General features: G+C 47.3%; 1 protein-coding gene across 1 annotated transcript in view; it reads right to left on the bottom strand.

Moving 5' to 3' along the window:
* The window catches only part of LOC144805482 (uncharacterized), a 78,001-nt gene extending 57,003 nt beyond the window's left edge, over nt 1–20,998 (bottom strand). Inside the window, exon 1 of the mRNA XM_078672026.1 lies at nt 20,800–20,998. The gene's annotated coding sequence lies outside the window, so the exon portion shown is untranslated. The remainder of the gene's footprint in view (nt 1–20,799) is intronic.
* Nucleotides 20,999–23,923: the final 2,925 nt, after the last annotated feature.

Raw genomic sequence — 23,923 nt, 5'->3', positions numbered from 1 at the left:
CAAAAACGGAAGTCCCGCCCCGAGTCAGGCACCGTAGTGCCTGGCTTCCTGTTTTGCGGCGCTCGGGCCGCGGCGGTGAATCTCGGGGGCATTGAAGAGGGGTGGCCTCCCTCGAGAGATTAAATAATAAGCAATCAAGCGAGGTAGGCACTCGCTGGGGCCCAGGGGCCCTTCTCAGAACGGGGAAAATGCCGGGTGGGCACCGGCTCGAATAAACAGCGCTCCCAAGCGCTGTGGGCAGAAATACAGCGCTTCCAGCGCTATATGCAGGATAAAGCGCTCCCAAGCGCTAGGACGGGAAATACAGCGCTCCCAGGCGCTAGGAAGGCACAGACAGCAACAAAGTCCTTTGGCAATCCAGCATCTCAGCAGTCCAGGGGCTGGGCAGGGCTCAGGGAGGCAAGCCTTCCCCTGAGCCCAAGCAGCAGCACGCCCCTGGCAAGATTCAAGTTGGGAACAAGAACATTTGACAAGAGGTCACAGCCTCCTTTTATACAGAGCAATCCTTTGTCTAAAGGTGCAGGGTGGGGGAAGAACCAGTCGCAGCTGGTCTGGGAGTACTGTTGATGGGCTCAACCACCCTCTCTATTCACTGGCAGGGTTTGGGTCATCAGTCGCTCCCCAGGGGGGTGGAGCCAGCATTGTCAGGGGAAAACCCAGCCTCATTCAGGACACAGGTACACTCCTCCCCAGCCATCAGCATAGTAATCTCCCACTCACCACCGGGCAGACCCATCCAGACTTCCTGGAGCCTGGCATGCCAGCCAGCTCCAGCCAATCACGCTCCAGCACCCTCACAGCACACGTACAGCCATGTCTAGGAATGGCACTTCCCCACTAGACACATACAAGCTGCACACACCATCTTGCAGCATTCATTCTCACGAGTTCACACATACCAAACTCGAGCCTGCACTCCCCACGCATCAAGAACTACCAGGGACACATACATTCCCCATGCATTCCTATGGGAGGGCAGACCTATCTCACCACAGGCACTCAAAGTGCGCACGCACTTTACACTGCGCCACAGTGTCAAAGTGCGCAAAGACCAGAAATCACTATAATTCAAGGCAAAAAGTTCAGGGGTGAACCTGCCAGAAGGCCCAAGTCCAACACAACCCCCTTCCAGCCAAAACGCAGGGTAGGCCAATCACCACCGTGATGGACTTCCCTGCTAGGGGCGATAGAACACGGACGCGGGCCCGCACTGCAAGGATACCCTCCGGTTCTACGCCACGTTGATCCATAAGACAAGCACATACTTAAAAAAAAACAGGCCCAACTAGGCTACCCCACTGGTACTCCTTAGCTGTCCACGGCTAGGACCAGGCCCTAGGCCACCCAGATACCACTGGTCCCTGCCAATCCACAGAGTGGGGGGTAGTAACCCCTGGCCTACAATAGTCATTCTCCACTCCCTTTCTCAGTGTAGTTCCAAACTACCACTGATCCTTCAACCTAGGGTCCGTACCCTCAGGCTGACCAGAGGTCACGGGCACGATTGCCCCACCCTACCTCTACTTCTGAAGCACTCTCCAGAACACAACTCTCCCACCTGGGATCCACATTCACCGGACGCACAGCGGTCAGACTCCCTCTGACCCCCTTCCAGAGTTCTGCACCCTCCCACTGTAGAACAGGGTCCCTCCACTTAAGGTAGGCCCCACCTGCTCTCAGGGTAGTACCACAACACTCAGCCAAGAACCCTAAAGATCCCTGCTAGGCCTGTACCACCCCTTCTGGGAAACACAGGGTCTCTTCACTTAAGATGAGCCCCACCTGTGTTCACAGGAGTACCCCTAGAAGACAAACCGGCCAGGACACTGGCTACAGTCGCCCAGCCATCCAGGACAGGCAACCACCTGAACCTGGCTCCCCAACCTAGGGACGCTACCCTTTGGTTAGATGCCTGGCGCACCAGGACTTCCACAAGTTGAAAACAAAAATCTAAGACTTTCTCTCCTCCTTCAGCAGCAAGGCAACCACTGCAGGTCAATCCCCATACAGCTTACCCGGTTCCTTCTCTTCAGGCAGGAGTTCCTTCTTGTAACTTCAGGACACTACATACAGTTGCCCTTACGTCCAGATCCGGAAACACCGGCTACTGGCTCCCCAACCGAGGGACGTACCCCTTTGGTCAGATGCTTGGCGCACCAGGACTTCTTTGAGGGTGACACAACTAATGTGTCGTGTACAAGTCTGCCTGACACTCAGGACAGAAGTGGCCTCACCATGGTCACTCCCTGGCGACACAACCCTTCTGGCTGGCCCCTGACCCACTGGCTCTTCCACTGGGGAACCTATCCCCCTCGCACCCCTCCATCTGGACTTCTGCACCCTCCCAACTGGAGCGGTACTGCCAGACACCAGAACTACTGAAACCCTGTTTACAGAGGTTCCACGTTCTCCAGACACTCTGGAAGATCCTCCTTAAATGACCTATTGGTACAGCCTAGGCCCCCGACCTGACGTTCCCTTCAGAAACATTCCAGGCCCTGACACTGGGTTTTGGGCACCTGGAGACATGCAGTCCCACCCACTCCTTCTCCTCTTGAGACAGGACATGAGCCCCTACACCGAGACCTAGCTGGGCTACACTGAACCTCTTCCACCACATTGGGCTGGAAGACACCTCAGACACTCCTTTTGGAATCACTCCATCCCCTATGCCTCTCTCCTCCCAGAACATTACCAACTCCAAAATTCTGTCTCTCAACAGACCACAGAAATCAAAAAGCAGGCTCCACTGTCTGCAGACGTTTTTGGGAAAAGTTCAACACACAGGACTTAGGTATCTGAGCAAAACAAGAGTACACAAGCATTCAGCAAGCTCCCCATCCAGAGAACTCACAAACACGTCCAGTGCCACACACCATTCATCCACACACACCCCTCCCCAGACTGGTAAGGCAGTTTCTACCACCCATTACTTCTCAACCTGACCACACTTGACACAGGTACCATTACTCCAGGACAGGGACGGGGGACACATGCACTGGACACACTTATGCTGCCACCACTGGATCCCACCCTTCTGGTGAATCCAGAAAACACAGTGCACTTAAGGGGATGATCTACCCTCCCGAGCTAGGGACACCTAACTCAAAGTGCACAAGAAACACATTTCCACAGAAATGACATTTTCAGCAACCTTAACAAAATAATCCCCACAATGTGATTTATCTAAAATGCAGAGTTTTCTAGTGCGGCCAGTTGCCACTGTGGTACAACGCAAACACAAATCCTTATCCTCACCGCTTGCCGCCAATTTTGGAAATGGGATCCCTGGCTGGCCAGGGCTTTCGCCAAAGTCAGTCAGAGACCACCACTCCCAAGTATGCGACTTTGTATTGTTCTCCTTCAGGAGTAGAACTTACTTTAGGTAAGAAAGTGGTTTCTCCCATGTACCTATCAAGAGATAAGCTTCCAGCAGAATTGTCATTTCTACCCGATATCCTATGGGCCACCGGTCCTAATGATGTGGGTCTTTTAGAAATTCCACCCTATATTGTAACTTTAAAAGCCAATGTTAAAATGCCACGAATTCCCCAATACCGAATTTCTAGAGAGGGTGAAAAAGCCTTGCTAGCGATCGTTTACGAGCTAATTGCAAAGGACGTGATTGAGGAAACAAGAGGAAACGTTTGCAACAGTCCAGTTCTGCCTGTTTTAAAACGAACTGACCCTTCCAAGCCACCTGTTTACAGATTTATGATCGACCTTAGAGAAGTGAATAAAATAGTTGTGCCACAATTTCCAGTTGTCCCCGACATTACCACATTATTGACTATGATCCCAGCTTCTGCCTCTTGGTTCTCGGTGATTGACCTGAAGAATGCTTTCTTCAGCATCCCGATTGCTGAGGAGAGCAGGGACATTTTTTCCTTCACTCTAGGAGGTCGCAGTTTCCGCTTCAAACGTGCTCCTCAAGGCTACTGTGAAAGTCCGTCAATATACAGCCAAGCTCTAAAAACACAGCTTGATACGATTGTTTTGCCTAAAGGTGCCGCTCTTGTACAGTATGTGGACGATTTACTCATTGCTGCAGACAATGCGGAAATTTGTAAAAAGGCCACACTGTCACTATTGCATCATTTGTGTGATTTACATCAGAAGGTGTCACTTTCCAAGCTCCAATATTGCCGACAAGAAGTGACCTACTTAGGTCACCTCTTATCGAAGGAGGGAAGGAAACTGACCCCAGAAAGAATTAAGGCAATAGCGAAATTGAATGTACCTACAACACAGAGAGAAGTGCGTGCTTTCTTGGGCATTACCTCGTACTGCAGACAGTGGATTCCAAATTTCTCGTTATTAGCCAAACCTTTGGTGGCATTGATATACAAAAATACGCCCAATCCTGTACCTTGGTCTGAAGAGTGTCAGAAAAGTTTTCTCGAACTACGCGCATTGTGTTCGGCTCCTGTGTTGGGTACCCCCGACTACAGTAAGCCTTTCACACTGTATGTCCATGAGAAGGACGGTTGTGCATTATCTGTGTTGACTCAGTTGTTTGGAGGTAGACAGCGTCCATGCGCTTACTTTTCGGCGACTTTGGAACTGGTAGCCAAAGCATTGCCAAGTTGTCTAAGAGCCACAGCAGCAGCAGCTGTTTCTATTCGACAGTCTGCTGGTCTGGTAATGAATAACACACTAGTCGTGATGGTTCCACATGCAGTAGAGACGTTACTAAATAGAACTAGGACACAGCACCTAACTAGTGCTCGATTGTCTAGTTATGAATTGACCTTCCTAGCAAGTCATGTGCGCATAAAAAGGTGCAGTAGATTGAACCTAGCTACATTGTTACCAATCGCAGAAGGATCAGATGTGTCAGGACAGCACGATTGTTTCCTTAGAACAGAGGAAGAGACGAAAGGGAGAATAGACTTGTCCGACACTCCTCTTACCGAATGTGATGGTACATTATGGGTAGATGGTTCATGCTTCAGGCTCCCGAATGGTGACACGACTGCAGCATATGCTGTCACGACATTACACACAGTTGTTGAAACTGCACGTGTGCCACATGGTTCAGCGCAAGCGGCTGAACTCGTTGCACTCGCGAGAGCATGTGTGTTGTCTAAAGGAATGAAAGTGACTATCTATACTGACAGTCAATATGCGTTTGGTGTGGTTCACAGTTTTGGACGATTGTGGAGAGAACGAGGGTTCCTGACTTCGCATGGAGCAAAGATTCAGCATGGTCAGTTGGTGAATGAGCTTCTGGAATCACTGACCCTGCCCCTACAAATGGCGATTGTGAAATGTAGTGCTCACAAGAAGGTGACTGATTATGTTGGTCGTGGAAATGCATTTGCTGACGAAATCGCGAAAGAGACGGCGAGAAATGTAATGAGCCGAATGTATGTAGCAGGCCCTGCAAGAGGGACTGGTGAGGTTGGAATATGTGAAGACACCATAGAGAGTGTGAAGTCCATTCAAGCCGAGGCCACAGAGAACGAATTGAGCACGTGGAGAGAAAGTACGGGTAGAATGGATTCAAATGGGTGTTGGATTGAATTATCAGAGCACCAGAGATGGTTGTTACCCGATGCATACGTTCTTGCAGTAGTTACAATGGCTCATGGAATGGCTCATATCGGCGTGAAAGGGATTTGCGAGTTGTTGGCCCCAGTATGGAAGAATTCAGGGATTCCCAAGTGTGCAGAGAATGTTGTCAAAAATTGCATGGTTTGTTTGAAACACAACCCAGGTAGGGGAACTCCAACTCCAGCTGGTCACTTTGCACCTCCTACGTATCCGTTCGAGGTTTTGCAGCTAGATTTCATCCACATGGAGAGGTGCAACAATTTAAAATATGTGCTCGTTGTTGTTTGTGCTTTCTCAAAATGGGTAGAAGCCTATCCCCTCAAAGACAATACTGCCCTGTCCACAGCAAAAGCCCTGGTGAAAGAGTACTTCCCGAGGTTCGGAATGCCTAGAATGGTCTGGTCTGATAATGGAAGTGAATTTGTGGGTCGTGTGATGAAGAGAGTGTGTGAAGGGTTGGGTATTAGACAGAAGTTCCACGCTGCAAATCACCCCCAATCAGCTGGACTAGTAGAATGCTACAATGGCACGTTAAAACTTAAACTGGCCAAAATCCAAGCGAGCACAGGCCTTAAATGGCCTGACGCTCTACCTTTAGCACTCCTGTCCACTAGAATGACTGTGCATTCACGAGTGAAACTCAGCCCTTACGAGATTGTTTTTGGCCGGCCAGCCAACATTTGGGGAGTGCCTAGGCCCACGAAATTTAGTGAACTGGAACACCCTGTTTTGCTCGATTATCTGTATGAATTGACGGCTAAATTGCGTGTTTTGCATCAACAGGTCCACAACACTCTGCCTCCGGTCTCTGACACTCCGGGCCACGACATTGATCCTGGTTCGTGGATACTGGTAAAGAATTTTCAAAGGACGAAGAACGACCAGCCCAGGTGGACCGGGCCTCATCTCGTCCTTCTCTCTACAAGATCTGCGGTTCGGGTGGAAGGAAAAACCAACTGGGTCCACGGGATCCATTGCAGGAAGATACCTTTCCCCCTGCCTACTGACCAATGGGTCAAGACAGGTGGTACTGATCCAGAACGTGATACTGATCCAAATACCGTACCTTTTAACGATTTGCACGAAAGTAGCTCTGACTCTGAACCAGAAAATGAGAACATTTCGCACAGGATTGTGCCACCGCCTGAACTGTTGAACACTGCAGAACCTGACCTTTTGTTTCAGGACCAGACTATACCTGGAACGCAACGTTACAATTTGAGACCGAGGAAAAATGAATAAGTAAAGTAATTTCTTTTGCAAACTTGAGACTAAAAGAATCCATGGACTAATAAAAAAGATATTTTTTCCCCCTAAGTACTATTTTTGAAAGTGCAGCTCTCCCATTTAGGAAACTTGCTTATTTTTGTTTTTCGAACTGCCAACCGGGTTCACACTGCTAGGGCCGCGATTGGCTAAAGTTTTTGGAAAGTGCAGCCAACGACGTTAGGTCGGTGGTTCTGGTTGGTCCAAGGGAGTTGCCCTATACTGACAGAAGCACTCCTTAGCAGAATCAACCTCCTCATCGCGGGCAGCACTTTTAGAGAGGATGGAGTTTCACGATGTGGAGAGACCTGCCAAATGAACGAACTTTAAGCATCAATTATGCGAAACAATGTCAAAGAAAAGTTTTATAATATTATGCATTTGTATGTTATTCAGTATGATGATATTTTTAATAAGTTACGTCATATTCTCGTTTCGTGCAACATTTACACCCACGGCATCGCCCATACCTCCTACTACTGTTTCCCCTCATTTTTTCCATCCCCTTCCTGACCACGAATCCAATAGAACACTAGAATTCATTAATAACTCCTTCATTCAGCTCCTGCACCAGCACCAGCTTTTAATAAACACAACAAACTGCTGGGTTTGTGGACTTATGCCTCACACTATGGATAAGGGTATCCCTTATCTAGTTCTGCCCTTTAGTCACAATGGCTCTGTGTGGGCATACAGAACAATGTTCATATATGCACGCGAAAACCAACCCCTACGTTCTGTAAAGGACAACCCCAAGACTAGCGCCCTAGTGAAAGGCATAATGGACATGGTTAGAGATATAACTCTTTATGTAAATCCTCCCAATGATGAGATACTTGCATATGTAGGTTGGAACGTGACTGGGTATGGAATTACCGTGAATGAGAAACAGCAAGCCACGAAGTCTTCCCCGATCTGGATTGTACCCCATCAAGGTAATCTGTGTCTGCAAGGTACTGGCAGGAATCCCAGAGCTCAGTTAGGAAACAGTGTCTGTACAGAAACATATGTTTTTGGGTCACAGATTTCCCCTGCATTTCTAGCAGCAAAGGGTACCGATTTCATTTGTCACGATAGAGCCTATACATGGTTGCCCCCTGACTTTTCGGGCTCATGTTTTGTGTCATTCCTGTTGCCTCCCACCTACACAGCAGCGGCAGACTACCACCGGACAAGGATAGTTAGAGGTGTCTTGAGTAAAGAAGACACTGCAGGTCAAGAAATTGGAGACTTTGCTAAGGGTTTGTTGCCATTCTGGGGACCTATGGCTAACAGCAGGAATATAAGGCAATTGACAAGGGTAGTCGAGTCCACCGTGATTGAAACTGCCGGTGCCCTTAGTAACTTAACTGCTGAGCTCCAGTCGGATCGTCTTATGACCCTTCAGAACAGGGTTGCCCTAGATGTCATACTTGCAGACCGAGGTGGTGTATGCAGATTAATCCAATCTAGCTGTTGCATTTTTATCCCAGATAACGCTCCGACAGTGTATCAGGCCATCTCCAAACTACATAAGATTTCCGAATCCATTCATGTGGATAAAGGAGATTGGTCGTTAACGGGTTGGTTCTGGGAACTGATATCCGCCTGGGGATGGAAAATTCTAATGGTCATTGGGATAATCTTAGCCATCCTTTTCCTGTTCTGTCTGTGCATACAGTGTGCTACTGCAATATGTGGCCTCTGTGTCACATCATGTATAAGGAAGCCTGTGTCAAGAAATGAACTAAGTACTAGGATGATGTTACAGCAACATCTCAATGACTTTAAGAATATAGATCTGGACTCAGACTAACATGAGGATAGATTAATTGCCTATGTAAGGGCAAAAGGAGGGTTTGTGCTACTGAAAATCCGAAAACGGGTACTCATCCCAGTAATAGGAATAAAACCTTTATTGGAATACGACGAATTTAGTGTCAAAAGACCAAGAATGGCGAGTACAGTATGTACAAGCATTTTCGTCGCATTCAGGTGATGATTTCTTCTCGAAATCATCATTAATATCCTGTACCCTTGGCTTCCATTTTGTATATAGCCGCCATTTGGTGTGTTGCCCTGTACATAGGCCTTAATCCAGCTGAATTCGATCCCACAAGGACACGTACACCTTAATCGACTTTCCTGTGACCTGTACAAGTAGAAACCAATGCCTCAGGCCGAACTCGTTAGGTCAGTTCCCCTCCCAGTGGCCGAACAAGATAACATCAAGGCTCAACAAGCCATAAAACCATTTCAGCGCGCACACCTGCCCTATCTCGCTCACATCTATCTCCACTCCTTTTCTTCACTTACTTTATGATGGGGAGGTGCCCGTTTTTATTGAGGGTCCAGCGATATCTGATGAAATGTTAGGCCTTGCCGAAATGATTTGTTGTGGGCAGCACGACGTGAAATATGTACATGTCATCATGACTCTGTTTTTTCTTGTAACCAATAACTGTAAATAACATACTACAACTTCGAAGAATGTTTGCCTGAAGCTAGAAACTGTGTATAAGAAGAGAAGCCTGACTTTGTGAATTCGAGCAGTCTCCTGAGAATATACTCCCTGTGTGGTGTATTACTAGGACACTTGTTACCTTGGTTGCAGCCAATAAACCGATCTTTGACTTCACCTAGAAGACTCTGAGTTTCTGTGGTCCGGATCAGGAAAGAACCCGAGGTCTCTGGGTGTGCCCTGGCACCGCTGGGTTACCGGTTCTGTGCCGGTTCTTAAAAACCCAGTACCTCACTATCGTAGTTCGATCAATTTTTGAGCCACTGTAAAGCCTCCCAAAGCCGACGTTCAAGAATGCTATGGGAGATGGTGTTGAACGCTGCAGATAAGTCTAGCAGAACGAGGATAGATGACTGTCCCTTGTCTAGTGCAAGCCGGATATTATCAGATACCTCCAGCAAAGCTATTTTGGTACTGTGGGCTTCCCTAAAGCCAGATTGTGAGGGGTCAAGCAATCCATAGCTCTCAAGATGAAACATGAGCTGTTTGTTAACCAGTGACTCAAGCATCTTACTGAAATGAGGCAGCAAAGATATAGGACGATAGTTAGAGAGAAGTTTTGGGTCTGCACTAAATTTTTTTAATATATGCCTAACACTGGCAGTTTTCCATATTTTGGGAAATTCTGATTCTAACAATAATTTGTTGAATAGATCAGTGAGGCAGTTCAAGAGGGCTGGAGCTACAGTAGGAAAATATTTCGGTGGCAAAGAGTAAATTCTTCCAAAATATGAAAGGGATCAAAAGTAGTTACAGAACGATTTCCCATATCATTATTAATATCTTGTGCAGGGAAGGAATTATGGCTAGCCATGATCTTATCAACAAAAAATGTTGAAAGTGAATCTACCCAGTCCTGAGAGGTAGAAGGTTGTGTCTGAACAGGCGTGGTAGAGAATTCCTTCAAAATTTGATAGAGCTCCTTGTTAGAATTTGTAGCCCTCTCAATACGGCTAAGGAGAAATCATTTTCTTGTTTGTCTTATGTTTTCCATATACTTATGGTGAGCCTCTTTATATGATTTACGATCTATTGGGTCTTTAGTTTTCCTCCATTTTCGCTCCGCAGTCCTGCAGGCGAGCTGCACTAGCTTTAGTTGTTCAGACAATCACGGAGTGGCTCTGGCTTTAATTGTAACTCTGGAGAGAGGAGCAATTTTATCCAAAGCATTTGTTATTGTTCTATCTAGAGAAATAGCACATTGATCAATGTTATCAATTGTGTTAGGTAAAGCTGACCTGAAGGTAGTAGTAAATAGAGGTAAGGTGATTTTACGCCAGGATCGTCTCCGAACCACTTCCCTACAGGGGACCGCATTGATAGTACGATCTAGAATAACAAATTTTAATAAAAAATGATCCGTCCACAATAGTGGTAGTGGAGACTCAACCTTGACCACTGTAGAGTTTGTTAACAATAGGTCAAGCGTATGACCCGCAATATGCGTAGGCCCATTTACTAATTGGACTAATTCCAAGGTGCTGAGACTTGTGATTAACTGATCCGTGTCAGGGTCATGTAATAGTTCTACATGACAGTTAAAATCACTTAGCAGAAGAAAAGTGTTGGAGGCTAATACATGTGGAGCAATAAGCTCGAATAGCTTATATGGAAAGTCATTTTTGGGACCTGGAGGTCTGTACGCTAATGCTCCTCTCCATTTTCCTCCCAACAGACCTCCCATTTTAAAGATACATAATTCCATTTTGTTTGTGCTTATGGACTCTAGGGAGGAGATGTTAACTTCCGGAGTTGTGGCTATGAGTAGGCCACCTCCCCAATTCTTCTCTCTGTCCACTCTTATTATGTAATATTGTGGAGGAAACGCAATGGCCACATCCAGGCATGCTCATGTAACCAGGTTTCCGTTATAAAACAGATATCATGTGATTCAGAGTCAATAAGACTCCATTCTTCAACAGCATGTTTAGGAATAGAGCGTGCATTAAAATATAGTGCTTTTAGTGGACTGGAGGTTTTGGTGTGCGTAGATGTACAAGAAACTTGAGTTTCACAGTGGAGAACTGGTAAATTAGGAATGGGCATCATATGTACCCCACTATTTGTACCAGCTTCAAGTCTGGCTAACTGTTTAGATAATAAAGGGTTGAGATCTTTCAGCTCCTGACTAGAATATTGGAGAAAAGACAGTTTGATGGCAACTATTTAAGAGAATAAAAGGCAAAATAAACTAAGTTTTAAAGACAAAACGGGCAGGGGTCCAGGCAGCTGTCAGCTGTCTGGTGCAGACGGGCGCAGACAGGTTTGCCTTTGGCGTGCCGCTGCGCACGTCCGCTGCCCAGCCCCGCTTTTGTAGGGCTGAAAGGCTGGTGATCAGAGGCTGGAATGCGAATTACACTTCCGGTTGGCAAGCTGACGACCAGAAGTGCGACTAACGCCTCCTAGTCCCTCCGTACAATTGGCACAAACCGTGGCGGACCGAGGACAGAGGCGAGTGCGATCAAGTAAGTGAAAATACAGTATATAAATGAATGCGGCGCAGATTAAAAAGCGGTAGTGTCGGCGCAGGGTAAAATACACTAATAGTCCCAAAAATACAGTTCAAGAACTAAAGTAATGGATTTCGACTTAGGGCGGCGGCGGAGGCCTAGTATAGAACTGTTTGCTGTTTTCACAATAGGAATTGCTGTTGTGGTGTTTATACTTTGGATAACCCCATCCCAGAATCCAGTTAGTGTAGGGCACTCCCATAACATGTGGAAGACTGCAAAACGCCGATATCTTCCACATGTTATGGTAGTGCCCTACACTAACTGGATTCTGGGATGGGGTTATCCAAAGTATAAACACCACAACAGCAATTCCGCCGCCCTAAGTCGCAGAAGTTGCAAATGTGATACACTGACTTGGCAGTACTAATTGCTAAATGCGCCATCACCATGCGGTAGAAATCGGCGAGGGCCCCAACAGTTTACAGCTGGTACAATGAGGTGGTGAGATGGGGTAGTGCGGAGAACACTGCCATTAGACAAGAGGAGGCCCAAGGCCAACGTAAGACTCCAATATCAATGGAATGGCGCATATTATTAGAAGCCCTCAGGGCCATTGAACCGGCACCCACCCCTTAAGAACAAGATGTATAATATGGTAATCATTGTTTGTATGCAACCCATCCCCTCATAATGTCGGACCCCAATTGATATATACGAGTAGTAGTGTTCTCCAACTCCCAAACACTACACACGCAATGACGGGCAAAGCAGGGAAATCTGGATGGACTATATAACTGAGAATTTCAGATGGGGTGAGCCAATAGAAAGGGTTGAGAGGAGGGATAGTTTAGATGTTCAAAAATTACACAAGCTAGTATAGATAGCCTTTTTCTCCTAGGTTTCAATGAGAGACTGTACAAACACATCAAACCGTACAAGTTATGTAATATCTCGTAACAGCTACAGATTAACTGCAAGAAGTTACACAATGTGATATATCATTCCAAATGTACTGTAACATTGGATGCAAATATATTTTCTGTATTGGGGATAAAAAGGATAAAACCAATTAAGTGTGTATAAAAAAAAGTACAGTCACTCACAACCAATCACTTACCTATACACACCATCAAACAGCTATCCACTCACTCACACAACCACTCCCTCACCAATTCAACCACTCCCTCACCAATTCAACCACTCACACAGCCACTAACTCACCCATGCAGCCACTCACACAGCCACTAGCTCACCCATGCAGCCACTCACATACCCACTAACTCACCCATGCAGCCACTCACATACCCACTAACTCACCCATGCAGCCACTCACATACCCACTAACTCACCCATGCAGCCACTCACATACCCACTAACTCACCCATGCAGCCACTCACATACCCACTAACTCACCCATGCAGCCACTCACATACCCACTAACTCACCCATGCAGCCACTCACATACCCACTAACTCACCCATGCAGCCACTCACATACCCACTAATTCATCCATGCAGCCACTCACATACCCACTAATTCATCCATGCAGCCACTCACATACCCACTAATTCATCCATGCAGTCACTCACACACTCATACAGCCACTCAGATATCCACTTACACACTGATACAGACAGTCACACAGCCACTCAGAGGAGATGTTGGATATAGTATGACTAATTACTAGTACAGAAAGAATAGTAATTTAACTTACGCTGTAGCTTAGCATATATCTCTAAGTCTCAGAAATGTTTACGAAACACTTACACTCACTGGATGATGTCATGGGTGATGTCACTGACTGTTATGGTCCTCCGTAGCAGAAGAGGAAAGGGTAGAAGCACCTCAACAGGAATGCTGAGAGACAGAAAATGTCGTATGATTGTGAACTGAATGTTGCAACGGGAGAATCACAGCTCACATATGGCATTGGGGCAGCAACTGCATCTTCTCCAAGGTTTGGGACTGCCTACATAAACCCCTCCCCTGGAGAGAGCTGGTGCTTGTCAATCGTTAGAGAGCCGGTGGAGTCAGACTCTTTGTTTAGAGATCCATCTTTGGCTCCTGTGGATGGTTGGATTCAGCCTTCTTCAGCTCTGCTGTGACGGAGCTCTTGTCAGTTCATTTCTTTTTGTAATCAGCAGCCCTCCGCTGATACGGAGTGCCTTCCCACTTCCAGGTCGTTCAGTGGCAGGATCACTGCTGAACCAGGGAGCCCTCCTGCAGACTCGAAAGGGTTCAATTCTGCTGCTCTGCAGTGAAGGAGCTTTCCTGTGCGTTCAGTTCTTGAACGCTTTTTTTGGTAAGGGACACCCCTTCGGTTTCACCTCCTGCCGTGCCTAGTAAACACACTTCCTCTCCGCTGTGATGGAGAGTGGTGTAGAGAGCGAAAATCCACGTTCTCTATACCGTGACTTTTTTTTGTTTCTTTTTAAATGTAAATCCAGTATTTGTAAAGCGCACAGCTACCCTGAGGCATCCCGTCACTGGGCGCCGTCGGGAAGATTAAGCGAGCTATTGCCCAGAGTCACATGGTGCTGGGCTAACCTGCCGCCGGTGCCGGGGATCGAACCGTGAGCCCCAGCTGCCGGTGTCAGTCACCCTCTTTTACATTTGCTCATGCAAACCCTTGACAGGGTTTAGGTATTCATATATATTTCACACACCCGATTTGGCGTGCTAAAGCCACTCGTCGTGGCGGGCACTCGGTGGGATCGCCACCCCCTCTTTATGCACAACTCCTGGTTACAGCGTGATGGTTCCACAAAAAAACCAGAGCCGAGGCCCAAATAGTGCTCAGTTCGGTATTTTATTGGCACACGAAAAACAAGCACTCAACGCGTTTCGAAGTAAACAGACTTCTTGCTCACGGGTCCCAGGTAACTTCAAAACATTAATGTTATCATTGACATATTCACCTAATTATAACGTTACTGTAACCTTTGCAGTAAATAAATAAATAAATAACTAAATCAGTCTCAGTAATAAGAGGTGCAGTTTATAAAAGGCTCCACAGTAAATGCCCCTCGGAGTGTGAGTGAAGATCAGTGTACAGATATTATCTACTCTACACACTTGTCTTAGTGCGAGTTCAGATCAGGGCACCTTACAGGTCAGTTAGGACCCCTTATACTGCAGTAAAAAGAAGTGTTTTGTACACAGATTTCTTCTTTTGTAAACACTTCTCATTTTGTTGGAAAAAGTCAGGGCAGTGTTCAGTTTTCATCTGTAAATGTCCCTCATAGTGTAATAAATAGCAAAGCACTGCACATGGATTTCTTCCTGTTACGGCCCCTTATAGTACAGGTAAAAGCAGTGCAGTGTTTACACAAACTCTCTGTAAAGGCACCTCATGTTGTAGTAGACAGGGGTGCAGTGTGTACAGAATTACTCTTCTGTAAACACTCCTCATTCTGTTGTAAAATAGATTTCCTGCTGTAGATGTAAACACTGCTTCTAGTGCAGTTAGAAAATAGTGCAGGGAACAGATTTCTTCTTCTGTAAACGCCCCTCGTAAGGCAGTAAATAACAACGCAATGTGCACAGATCATGACTTCTGAAAGCCCATGCAATGGAACGCAAGAGGGACACAACTCTTAAGTTATATTTATCAAGACACACAAGGGCACCTTGCATGGCCCTGCGCGGCCCATGCAATGGAATGCAAGAGACACACAACTCTTAAGTTATATTTATCAAGCTATGCAAGGCAACCTTGCATGGCCCTGCGCGGCCCATGCAATGGAACGCAAGAGAGACGCAACTCTTAAGTTATATTTATCAAGTCACGCAAGGCCACCTTGCATGGCCCTGCGCGGCCCATGCAATGGAATGCAAGAGAGACACAACTCTTAAGTTATATTTATCACGCCACACAAGGCCACCTTGCATAGCCCTGCGCGGCCCATGCAACGGAACGCAAGAGAGATGCAACTCTTAAGTTATATTTATCAAGCCACGCCAGGCCTCCTTGCATGGCCCTGCGCGGCCCAATCAATCAATCAATCAATCAGGTCATTTGTAGAGCGCACTACTCACCCGTAGGGTCTCAAGGCGCTGGGAGGGGGGGGGGTGCCGCTACTGCTCGAACAGCCAGGTCTTGAGCTTCCTCCTGAAGGAGAGGTGGTCTTGGGTCAGGCGCAGATTGGTCGGAAGTGAGTTCCAGGTCTTGGCGGCCAGGTAGGAAAAGGATCTTCCTCCTGTCGTCGCTCTTCGGATGCGGGGGACGGCGGCGAGGGCGTGGTTGGTTGATCTGAGGAGGCGCTTGGGAGTGTAGAAGTTGATCCGGTTGTTGAGGTAGCTCGGGCCTTGGTCGTGTAGGGCTTTGTGCGCGTGGGTGAGGAGCCGGAAGGTGATTCTCTTGTTGACCGGGAGCCAGTGCAGATCTCTCAGGTGTCCGGAGATGTGGCTGCGTCGGGGGATGTCGAGGATGAGTCTCGCCGAGGCGTTCTGGATCCGCTGGAGTCTCTTCTGGAGTTTGGCCGTGGTTCCGGCGTAGAGGGCGTTGCCGTAGTCCAGTCGGCTGGTGACGAGGGCTTGGGTGACCGTCTTCCTCGTCTCGGTGGGGATCCACCGGAAGATCTTACGTAGCATGCGCAGGATGTTGAAGCATGACGAGGAGACGGCGTTGACTTGTCTGGTCATGGAGAGGGAGGAGTCCAGGATGAAGCCCAGGTTGCGTGCGTGGTCCGTCGGTTTGGGTGCGGGGCCCATGCAATGGAACGCAAGAGAGACGCAACTCTTAAGTTATATTTATCAAGCCTTGCCAGGCCACCTTGCATGGCCCTGCGCGGCTTGATAAATCTAGAGTCACACCACGCAGCGTAAATCACGGCGCTGTGTTACTCTTCCCTCGAGAGGTGTTCCATTCCATGGGTGGGGCGTGGTTGTTCCCACACATCCACCCATGGATTTTGGCGCATTCCTACATTTAGCAACACTGGTAGACTTGAGAATGCGTCAAAATGCTGAGTCTCCCCAGGTGAGGCATAACTAAGAGAAGTATCTTTATTTCTCCTCGTTGCGTCTTCTTTCCATGCGTACTGGATACTGCAGCACACATAGCAAAATCCCTCAAGGGATTGTTTTTGTGCAGCTTGCACCATGGGGCAGGGGTGCCTGCTTTGGCACTAGGAGCACATTGTGCGTCAGCGCAGGGAAAAGACAGGACTGCACCGCAGAATGTTAGATACAGCGCATTCTTGCCCGTCCGTATCACGCAGCGCAGCCAGGTGGCTTTCTGAGCTGCGCTGTGTGCCCCTAAGTGTAGTTAAAGGAAGTGCAGTATGGACAGTTTTTTCTCAGTGAAGAGTAAAGAGCGGTGCAGCGCGCCCAGATGTTCTCTTTTTCAAACGCCCCTCGGACTGTAGTAAAAAGTGATTCCGTTTGCAGACCACAGGTGGGCTCGAAACACCTGCACAGAATAGTCAAAGGCAGAGCAGTCCGCACAGATTTCCTCTTTTATTTTAAACCCCCTCACTGTGTAATAAAAAGCAGTGCAGTGTGTGCACATCAGCTTTCCTGTCAACAGCCCTCACAGAGCAAGGAAAAGCAATGCAATGTACAGATTTTCTAGGTTCTCAGAGATTATTAGTAAGCTGAGCACAAATTTCTCACAAAGTAGCAAAAAGCAGTGCCGTTTTCACAGACATCCTCTTCAAAGTGCAGTAAAAAGCGGAGCAATGTGCACCAATTTCTCACAGTGCAGGGGGCACAGACTACTCATAGTGCAGTACAATGCATGGCAGCATGCACAGATCACTCATAGTGCAAATAGCCGTGCAGCATGCACTGATTCCACACAGTGCAGTACGATGCAGGGCAGCGTGCACTGATTCCAGCCAGTGCAGTACGATGCAGGGCAGTGTGCACAGATTTCTCATAGTGGAGTATGATGCAGTGCAGTGTGACAGGTTTCTTATAGTGCAGTGAGATGCAGTGCAGTTTGACAGGTTTCTTATAGAGCAGTAAGATGCAGTGCAGTGTGCACAGATTTCTCATAGTGCAGTGAGATGCAGTGCAGTGTGACAGGTTTCTTATAGTGCAGTAAGATGCAGTGCAGTGTGACAGGTTTCTCATAGTGCAGTAAAAAGTAGTACAGTGTGACGGGTTTCTCATAGTGCAGTAATATGCAGTGCAGTGTGACAGGTTTCTCCTAGTGCTGTGAGATGCAGTACAGTGTGCACAGATCCCTCATATTGTAGTATGATGGAGTTCAGTGTGCACAGATTTCTCATAGTGCAGTAAAAAGTAGTGCAGTGTGACAGGTTTCTCATAGTGCAGTAATATGCAGTGCAGTGTGACCGGTTTCTCATAGTGCAGTAAGATGCAGTGCAGTGTGCACAGATTTCTCATAGTGCAGTAAAAAGTAGTACAGTGTGACAGGTTTCTCATAGTGCAGTAATATGCAGTGCAGTGTGACAGGTTTCTCATAGTGCAGTAAGATGCAGTGCAGTGTGCACAGATTTCTCATAGTGCAGTAAGATGCAGTGCAGTGTGACAGGTTTCTCATAGTGCAGTAAGATGCAGTGCAGTGTGACAGATTTCTCATAGTGCCGTAAGATGCAGTGCAGTGTGACAGGTTTCTCACAGTGCAGTAAGATGCAGTGCAGTGTGCACAAATGCACCCTTAAACACACATAATGACCACAAAAGTCCCCAGGGCCGGAGGGAAAGCCCCTTCTCCCTCCCAGAGGTCCCCAGGTAGAAGAACCCAGCTCAGTCCACCCCATTCAGTGATTTCTCATAGTGGGGTAAGACGAAGTGCAGTGACACAGATTCCTTATAGTGCAGCAAGGTGCAGTACAGTGTGCACAGATGCCTCATATTGTAGTATGATGGAGTGCAGTGTGCACAGATTTCTTATAGTGCAGTAAAAAGTAGTGCAGTGTGACAGGTTTCTCATAGTGCAGTAATATGCAGTGCAGTGTGACAGGTTTCTCATAGTGCAGTAAGATGCGGTGCAGTGTGCACAGATTTCTCATAGTGCAGTAAAAAGTAGTACAGTGTGACAGGTTTCTCATAGTGCAGTAATATGCAGTGCAGTGTGACAGATTTCTCATAGTGCAGTAAGATGCAGTGCAGTGTGCACAAATTCACCCTTAAACACACATAATGACCACAAAAGTCCCCAGGGCAAGCCCCTTCTCCCTCCCAGAGGTCCCCAGGTAGAAGAACCCAGCTCAGTCCACCTCCTTGCAGTGATTTCTCATAGTGTGGTAAGACTAAGTGCAGTGACACCATTCCTTATAGTGCAGCAAGGTGCAGTGCAGTGTGCACAGATTTCACACAGTGCAGTTAGATACAGTGCAGTACACTGACATAGACTTGTCATAGTGCACTAAGATGCAGTGCACTGCACAGACTCCTCATAATGCAGTCAGATGCAGTGCAGTGTGCACAGATTTCTCATAGTGCAGTAAATAGCATTGCAGTACTACGGATTCCTCAAAGTACTGTAAGATGCACTGCAGCGTGCACAGATTCCTCATAGTGCAGTGAGAGGAGGTGAACCATTCGCATGTTTCTCAGAGTGTCCTACGTTACACTGCAGTGTGAACAGATTTCTCATATAGGAATAAGACGTAGCACAGTGTGCACAGATTTCTCATAGAACACTAAACTGCAGTGCAGTGTGCATAGATTACTCATTGCAGTACAATGCAGTGCAGTGTGCACAGATTTCTCTCAGTGCAGTGGCACATACTTCTCATAGTGCTGCAAGATGCAGTGATGTGTGCGCACATTTCTTATTGTAGTAGGATGCAGTGTGCACAGGTTTCTCACAGTGTAGTAAGATGCAGTGCAGTGCACATAGAATCCTCACAGTACAGTAAGTAACAATGCAGTGTGCATAGATAATTGATAGTGCAGTAAGATGCAGTGCAGCATGTCCAGACTGCTCATAGTGCAGTATATACAGTGCAGCTTGTAGAGATTTCTCACAGTGTTGTATGATGCAGGGCCGCGTGGACAGATTTCTCACATTACAGTAAGATGCAGTGTAGAGTGCAAAGGTTCTTCACAGTGTTGTAAAGATGCAGTGCAGCAGCACATATTCCTCATGCAGTAAAATGCAGTGCAGCATGCAGTGATTTCCATCGTTCAGTGAGATACTGTGCAGAGATTACTCATAGTGCAGCCAGTTGCAGTGCAGTGTGTACAGATTCCTCACAGTGCAGTAAGATGCAGTGCACAGACTTCTCATAGTGCAGTGAGATGCATTGCAGCGTGCGCATATTATTGGAGTGCAGTAGGGTGCAGTGCAGTGCACAGATCCCCTCTTTAACACACATGATGCCAACAAACAACCCCCAGGGCAGAAGGAAAGCCCCCCAGGGCCAACGGATAGAAGAGCCCAGCTCAGCCCCAGGGGCCCACGGATAGAAGAGCCCAGCTCAGCCCCAGGGGCCCCCAGATAGAAGAGCCTAGCTCAGCCCCAGGGGCCCCCAGATAGAAGAGCCCAGCTCAGCCCACGGGCCCCCAGATAGAAGGGCCGGGATCAGCCCAGTGGCCCCCGGATAGAAGGGCCCAGCTCAGCCACAGGGGCCCCGGATAGAAGAGCCCAGCTCAGCCCCAGAGGCCCCCGGATAGAAGAGCCCAGCCCAGCCCCAGAGGCCCCCGGATAGAAGAGCCCAGCCCAGCCCCAGAGGCCCCCAGATAGAAGAGCCCAGCTCAGCCCCCCAGGGGCCCCCGGATAGACAGCTCAGCCCCAGGGGCCCCCGGATAGAAGACCCCAGCTCAGCCCCAGGGGCCCCGGATAGAAGGGCCCAGCTCAGCCCCAGGGCCCCCGTATAGAAGAGCCCAGCTCAGCCCCAGGGGCCCCCCGGATAGAAGAGCCCAGCTCAGCCCCAGGGCCCCCGGATAGACAGCTCAGCCCCAAGGGCCCCTGGATAGAAGAGCCCAGCTCAGCCCCAGGGGCCCCGGATAGAGGAGCCTAGCTCAGCCTGGCTCCTGCAGAGATTCCCTCCAGGATTATTCAGTCTATTTCTACAAACACAGCAGAAGGTGCTGACAATCTCCTACCTGAGCAGAGACCTGTGCAGACGTGTCCAGGCTCTCCCCGCCTCCTGGGGGGCCGGGGGGCAGATCTGGGGTTTGAGGGGGTCTGAAGATGGAGGTAACTGCACACCAGACAGGGCTCCTTCCTCCTCTGCTGCAGGCTGAACACACACAAAGAGAGGCCGGAATTTATGTAACCACCGCTACTGGTGCTGTCTCTGCCGCCGCTGACCCGGAAGAGGAAACCCTTCTCCCTTTCACCCAATGTGCAGCTCAGTGTTTCATCAACAGGCAAGGAGCACCCTCTGGTGGCAGCTGACGGAACCACCGACTCCAGTCTTTAAGAGTGAATTGGAAAAGAAAGCCTGAATTTCATTAAATACATGAAAATATAAGAAAACTGCTAGAAATAAACTAGTCAACGTTTTTCTGTTTTTCTATTTTTCCTGTTTCTGTGGGTAATTCTTTATACTTGATAGGGCTGTGTATATTCAAACAACTTTCCAACGATTTGTCCCAAATTAAGTTTTGCATTTCTCTGCATTTTTTACCCACTCACTCCCCCCAAAGTTTCACTTATAAAACAAAATAAAGTAGATTTCAGTCTCAATACATTCATGAGACAGAACAATCGGGTTTGACGCTCGCATATTTCTCCCTCAGTGGATGGTGTCATGGCAATGAGTGAACGTTGCCAGGTCTGAGGATGAGAGGGTATTCCATCACTAACTAACGCCAGACTCCTTCATACAGGCTCTTATTAGAGTTACCACCTGCCTTTTGGTCATGTTTTAAGATTTTGCAAAGGCCCGGATATTATTCTTCAATAAGATGACTTTGTATAATAATGACTTTGTATAAAATTGTTTGTATTATTTACTAACATGGCTTTGCTGTCTTTGTTTACTTTAACTCTCAGTCAGGATTCATTAAGGCAGCTCTAGAACACATTTTAAAGTGATATTTGCTTATATTTGATATTTTAAGTTTGCACTGATTAGAGGAAAAATGCCAGCTTTAAGTAATCTTCCTACTTTTGTACTGGCCGGGACAAGAAAATACTGACCATGCCATTCCTATAAAAGACCCGCCAGGTGGTAACCATCTCTCCTAGCATAAGTCACTCCTCGTCCTCGCACCATCAATGTGCGGTTGAAGGAGGGCTTCGTAGCATCGTCAGGCAATTTGCATTTGTCGCCTGGGCAGTGACATCAGAGCCGACATGCACACACATCAGAGCCTTCAAGCCTCACTCATCATGAGTGACACTCACACATTTAGAGGTCAGTGCTGAAGTTTCACTCACACCTACCTGAATCTTATCACTGGGAGACGGGAGAGGGTCCTAGTACTCCATATGTGACTTTGCTCGTACTTCCACTGTGTGCGGAGTAGCCGCTTACAACTAAAGAGGGAGACACTATTAACTTCATAGAGTTCAGCAAACCCACCGTCAGACATTTTGATATCACTACACTTTCAATATTTCACCTTGCGGCTGCACAGATTATACTTTTGATGTAATATCAATTTAGATGTCTGCATTAATGATTTGGACGTTACCTGTGTACTCATCATTCCTATAATTTCACTAATGTCTCTTTCTGTGACATTATCAAAGTCAAATGTTATGTCAAATCACTTCCTGTGAGCCCATCAATAGGTTAGTTTATTTTGGCTCCAAAGAATCTCAAAACCTTGAGCTATGTGAAGCCCATACATGAGCGCTCATCTGGACTAAGGGGAGGAGCATGCTCTTAGCTCAGAGATCAAAGCGCCTGGAAGCAGTGCAGGCGCTATACTATCAGCATTCAGACCAGAGGAATGCTGATCTCTGCAAATAGAAATTAAATGTTTGTTTCAGTTTAATTGCACTTCATGTCAGTGTTGTTCAACTTTACAATGGTCACAAAGTGGTTCCTCGCTTGAGTTCCTATGAGTACCTTCAGTCTCCTGATTTTGACACTGTGCTGTTTCTCCGATTAAATTGCCCTCGAAAGAGCATACAGTCTTTTCTGAGAGAGAAGTCAAACTTATGTTTCCTGGAGAAAGTGGTTAAAGCCTTTGTCTGTTTCTGCTGATTCTTGGATTTGACTAAAGTGATTCAAATTCTGTGCCGAGGTGGGTTCACTATGAGAAGCCCTTCAAAATGTACATTGACGCTGTATGAATCTGGCTTTGTATATTGTATGTGATGAAGCAAAGCTTCGCATTTGCGACTTGCCGTATTCATGAACCTCGCTCATGTGTAACAAAGTAATAATTTGTACGTCTTACTAACCTTTATTTCATGTTTGAAACGAGGTCCATGAAGCTTGCCTATGTGTATTTCTAATACGATTAATCCGAGTCAATAAAATGGCCGCTGCTTTGAAATAGCGTCTGCGCATGCGTCAGTCACACTCACGTGTCCTGACGTGTTTGCAGGTTTGGAGGGAAATAGTTGCGCATGCGTAATACATAGCTTTGGCAGTAACGTGGTACTGCTCGTGCCATTGCTCTTGTGCCCGTGTATATGTAGCTTACATTTAGACTGCATAAGTATATTTTATAGTGATAAGTTGAAAGTACAAACCCAATGATGTGTTTCCATATCGTTATTTCTATGTATTAATTTGTTTTCGCTTACTTTTCATGTATCCTCGACTCGGAGGGGTGCTGGGCTGGGGAGTCCATTTTGGAGGGTACTTGTGCGCAGACTCGCCAAGAGCCACCATGGCATTGAATTGCTGCCAAAGAAGGTTGATACCAGAAGCCACCCTGGGAAGCTGTACCTTCGCCCCGCAGCATCACGATATTGTTCCATTATGTTGCTAAAATGTATTCTTTCACTGTATTCTGCGCAATTTTCTCATGGGAACCCCAATCTTGCTAGGCGGTGCCCAGAGATGTAAATAAGTAGCGTCAAACTTCCAATCTGGCATGGAAGCAATAAGCTCCTGGATGTCATCAAACTGCCTCAAGCTAAATTCTGATAAAACAGAAGTGATGACATTCGGGAGACTACAACCAACCTGGTCTCCTCAATGGTGGCCCCAACAAATGGGACAACCTCCAGTACCAGTGTTCAAGGTACGAAACTTGGGGGTCATCTTCGACAACAAACTGTCCTTCCAGCAGCACGCAAACTCAGTGGTCTCATCTGCCT

Source organism: Lissotriton helveticus (genome assembly GCF_964261635.1).
Source record: "Lissotriton helveticus chromosome 1_1 unlocalized genomic scaffold, aLisHel1.1 SUPER_1_unloc_11, whole genome shotgun sequence".
Lineage (NCBI taxonomy): Eukaryota > Metazoa > Chordata > Amphibia > Caudata > Salamandridae > Lissotriton > Lissotriton helveticus.
Note: the sequence above shows the minus strand (reverse complement) of the source record. Positions and strands in the feature narration are given on the sequence as shown.